This window comes from Haliaeetus leucocephalus, unplaced genomic scaffold, assembly GCF_000737465.1.
Source record: "Haliaeetus leucocephalus isolate CR32 unplaced genomic scaffold, Haliaeetus_leucocephalus-4.0 Scaffold450, whole genome shotgun sequence".
Classification (NCBI taxonomy): domain Eukaryota; kingdom Metazoa; phylum Chordata; class Aves; order Accipitriformes; family Accipitridae; genus Haliaeetus; species Haliaeetus leucocephalus.
The window spans coordinates 18,505,332-18,510,484 of record NW_010972886.1 but is presented as its reverse complement, the minus strand read 5'-3'; positions in this window follow the sequence as shown (position 1 = coordinate 18,510,484).

The window sequence follows — 5,153 nt, the reverse complement described above, 5'->3', positions numbered from 1 at the left end:
CCACTGCCACCCCCTGCTCCCCACCTCGCCGTGAGGCTGTGGGTCCATGGCGTCTGCCCCGGCTGCCGTGCGGTGCCGGTGTCCCGGGGCAGGAGGGAGGCCAGCGGCCCCCGGCAATCAGTGTCAGCCTGGCAGCACCCAATTTTACTGTGGAAGAAAAAAAAAAAAACAAGAAAAAAAAAAAAACAACAAAACCCCAAACCCCGGCAGCCTCATTTACGATATGTTTTGCATGAACAATCACAATATTATTTTGTGGTGACTAACGCAAACGTGCGCCCTGCCAGCCAGGAGCTGCCGACCACAGCTTCCTCCGGCCCCATCGCCCGCGCCGGGGAGGGCAGCCGGGCCTCCCGCGGGGGCTGCAGCCCCCAGCCCCCGACCCCGGAGCCCACGGGCGAAGCTGGGGGGACACGGCTGGGGATGGTTTTACGGCGCAGGGAGGTGACCGGGGCCCCGCGGCTCCATCGCCCGCCTCTGCTCCCGCAGGTCCATCGTGCTGGCGGACGGCCCGGGACAGGGGACGGAGGCTCCGAATAACTGGCTGGAAGAGGGGGACGGTGCGGGAGGCGGGGGGGAGCACCCCGGGGCACCCCAGCACGGCACGGGGATGGGAGCCGGTGCGTTCTTTGAGCGGCGGCAGCAGCGTCGCCGGCTGGTGGATAAACCCCCAGCGCGGTGCAGAGGAAGGACCCGGCACAGCCGCCCCCGGAGCTGAGCTTTGCTGATGGAGCAGGTGCCGGGGCGGCCCGTGGGGCCCCCCCCAGCCCATCCCGCCCAGCGTCACCGGCCCAAAAGCGGGGGGACTCTTCTCTCCGGCCAACGCCTCGCCTTTCAACGCCTCGCCCCCAGCTACCGTGCAAACGTTGACTCGTGCGTGAAGCCTGAGGCCGGCGCTGGCGCCCGTTTTGACATCCAGCCCTCGCGTGAGTCAATAAACGCCCTTATAAAAACACAGATGGCCGACACTTTTGCTCGCTCCTGGGGCGGCTGGTGCCGTTCACCTTCCTCCGCTGCAAGGGAGGGAATTTTATCGGGGAAATGAAAATAAGCCCCAGCGAAAGCCCCGGGAGCCCCGGCGAAGCAGCCCGGCTCGCAGTGGCGGGTGAGCTGAGCCGGCCGAGATCTCGGCGAGCAGCCCGTGACGCCTGGGGACATCTTGTCCCCCAGCTGCCGCTGGAAGGGTGTGCCTTTATCAGCCCCGGCCGGGGCTCCCCTGCCCTGCCGTCGCCACCGAGGCCACCGGCGCCGAGATGGGCTGCAGAGGATGACCCCGCTGCAAACCTTTGGGGAACTGGCTCCGTTTCCCCCTCCCCGGGCCTCGGAGGGGCTGATTAGCCCAAACGCCTCCTCCTCGCCACTGATGGGGTCAGACGCCGCCCAAGCGCCTGGATGATGAATGTGTGCTCCCAGCTTTCGGGGTGACCCTGCCCTCTGTGATGAATGCCGCTCCATCCGCTGGCGCTGGCAGCTCTCTGCCACCGGTGAGAGCTGGGGAGAGCGCCGTAATTTCTCTAGGCGGGTGGCAAAACTGGTTCAGAGAGAGGTGGGAAGGCGGCTCCGGCTCCCAAAAGTTTGCGCTGGGGTTGTAACCCATCCCTTGCAGGACGTGCCAGGGCTGAAATCCCCCTGCCCAGCCCCAAAACCAGCCCCGCACGGCTGATGTGCAAAAGCCCGGGACGGTCCGACACGTTGATCTCGCCCGTTGCCGGAGCATCCCTGGCTGCCCTCCCGGCAGCAGCCCCAGCTCTGGAGGCTCTGTGCCCATCCCCTCGCTGCCACTCCGACAGGATGGGAAAGAAAAGGACCTGTGAATGTTTGCGCGGGAAAAAATAATTTGGGAAAACTCATTTGGGAAAAATTTGAAGGCAGGGACCAGCAGCAGAAGGGAAAGGTTCAAGGGTCCCTCCTGCCGGCTTGGCAGCACCATCGCCTTTCCACATCAGGGTCCCATCGGCGAGGCAGAAGCCAGGCTGAAAATTAGGCTTGTGCCTCCTTTCCCGGCCCTCCGGCAGCGGCACCCACGGCACAGAGCCAGCATGACTCTGCGAGGGACCACCTGCTTCCCGAGCACTTCCCCTCGGATCTGGGAGCCACCCGAGACTTCGTCCCTCCGTCGGGGACTGCAGAGCATCCCGGGGGCTCCCGGCCCTGTGGCAGAGCGAGGGGGGGGGTCACTTGCGGGGGCACCAGGGCTGCTGGGGGGGCACACGGCCGGCAGGCAGATGCTGCGTCTATTTTCTCCTTGTTCATTTTGGTTTCTGTGTGGGTGGCTCATGTGAACAGAAAGGTGATGGGGAAAGCGCTGTGCAAGAACAGTCTGTCCTTTCAAACACCTAAATTTAAGCCGGTGATCGCGGTGCGTTTGCAGGGCTCACGCGTGCCCAAGATTTTTTGGAGGGCCACAACAGCCGCCGGCTTCACCCCCTCTTTCTCCGAGCACATTTTTCCCCCGTGAATCACGGCACCAGCCTCCTGGAACAAATCTGTTTCGACTTTGTCCTCGTTCCTATTGTTGTGAACCATCTAAGAGGTATTTGCACCGAAGCCACATCCCAAAGGTCATCTAATTTTTGGCAGTCCAGCGCGGCACTCGTCAGTGGACGTGGATGGAGAGAGGTGGAGTTTGCAAACAGTCCTTTCGCCGCCACCTCAGTCCCCGGAGCATCCATCCCCCAGCCCCTTGGGGACGCCGGGTCGGGGATGCCACATCTCAGCCCTCGTCCTACGGCACCGGCACACGCTAATGGCCAATTAGCAAAACTCCCCTTGGACCCGCTGGCATCCGTGTTGCGTAGATGCCACCAGCCCTAGGGCACTTTCTTGTCTCCCAGATGGAAATTGGAAGGGAGAAATTAGAGGGGAAGCGGAGAGGGATGAATAATGAGGACGGTGGAGATCCCATGCCACATGGCATCCCGGTCCCCCAGCAATGGCCAGCACTGGCCAGCTGCATCTCCCACTAGCCCTCCCTCTGCGCTCTCCCAGCAGACTGTCACTGCCACCGGGAAGCATGCGGGGAGGAGGGATGGAGGAAAGGAGATGGTGCCCGGCTGGGGAGGAAGGACCCCTGATGCTGCCGGCACAGCCCCAGCAGGCTGAAAAACCCCCGGTATCGTGAAGAAAAACAACCCCCAAAACTCCCCCCCGACAAGCAGCTGCTCAGCAAACCCGTTTTTAACTATACAACACATCAACGGAAAAAAATGACGACTTCTTCTTCTTCTCCAACCCATTGTGATAAATGTTATTTCACTCAGCGCTGGCAGATAAAATCAAGTTTAAGCCACATGCCTTAAATACGAGTTTTTATCTGAGCCGGGTTTGGAGCCTGACCTTTACCGTGGCGCGGTGCCGCGCTCTCTGCCGAGCACCGCCGGCTTTCAGCCCCAGGAGCGCGGGAGCAGACACAGCACCCGAGTTGCCTCCAAGGTGGCACGGGGGCCAGGGAAGAAGAAAGAGGAAGGAGAGGAGGAGGTTTTCCTGGCCGGGGACCCGAGGGAGAGCTGGAGGGGCTTGGGGATGGACAGGCTGCCCGGCAGAGCGGGACGAGCGGGAGGCACACGTGGGTTACGGCAGCCTGCGCCGGGGCAGGCAGCTGGGCACAGATGTGGTGAGAGCAGCCGTGGGACGTGCACAGAGCTGCCACCGGGCTCAGGCACCTGCAGGTGACGTCACCAGCGCTGAAAAGCCCCGAACCCTGCCCATCCCAACCCCTCTCCCACCCAAAGGGTGACTCTGTTGGAGTGACCGGGCAATTGCCTTCCCTGCACCTTGGGTCCGCATCCTCCTTGCCGGGCAGGGACCGGGGTCTTCCACGCCCCAGGTGAGCATTGAGCCACTGAATTTAAAAAAAACAAAACAAAATAGAACCATTACTCCTCCACCCGCTTGCTCCCTGGCCCTAGTTGCCACTCTGAACATGCAAAGGTTATATATATATAAATAGGGTGGGGTTTTTTAAAAATATATATATACGTTTGAGAAAGAAACACCTAAACCATCTCTATGCGGGATGTCGCTATTCTTCACCTGTCCGCAGTGGTGATGGTGATGTGGTGACAGACCAAGGGACGGTCCCTCAGCAGCACCAGCCTCTTCTGGAGGCAGTGGTGGCTGAGAACTGTCCCGTTGTGACTCAAGCAGTCCCTGGGCCAGGGCTGGGGCATCCCCTAGGGGGCTGTCACTTTGATTCACTGCTGGCCCAAGTTAATTTGTTGCCCAGTTAATGGGTATTTCGAGGTAGGTGAAGTTATTTGTTGTCCCTAATGGGCTGAGTGACATTGCCTTGGGTGACTTTAATGCCTTGCCTCTACGGGAACCAGGACCGCCGCTTCGTTAGCATGCGTCTAACTAATTAGTGACGTGCCTGCAACTTTGAACAACCTCAAACTTTTTTTAATGCCTTAAAAACTGCAATTAAGAAATTTGGCCTCTGCCGAGCACCGGTGGAGATGTGTTGCTGGCAGGACAGGCTCGGCCAGGGCTACTTGGGGATGGGTTGCCACCGGCGAGGGATGGAGGATCTGGGAGACAGCAAGCCCCAGATCCCGGCTTGCCACCGAGGCACGGCACAATGGCAAAGGGTGAAAAGTGAGTAAACTTGGGTTTTCTGCAGAAGAAAAAGCGAGCCACCCACGCACCAGGAAATCTCTCCTCTCCGTGTGGGTGGTGGAGGCCCCAAGATGAGTTATCTCTAAAGGACGACTCTGGGGATACCTAGAGATCTTCATCAGCGTGGATTCAGTGTGCGCCGAGGAGGAAATATCACCATCGCCAGCTGGGGCTTTGGGGTTTTGTGTTGTTGTTTTTTTCTAAGCTCTTTTTTAGCAGCTCATTCTAAAATCGGTTACAAAATAGGACCCTCCACCCCACCCAGGTGGTCTCACCCTGGACCCATTCCCATGGCCGTCACGCCACCCAGCCCCTCTTTACCCTTTATCCGTCCTGCTTTCCCATGGGATGCTTGTACAAGGGGATGGTAGGAGCAGGTGCTTGGTGCAGGGGTTTCTCTTTAAGGCTATTTAATGGAAAATAACAGGGCATGGGCAGCCTGAACCTGACCCTGCACCAGCGAGGGCAGACAGCATCCCTTCAGCCATTCCCACCAGCTACCGCATCTCAGACCTCTGCTCCTCTCTGGGGCTCAGCTA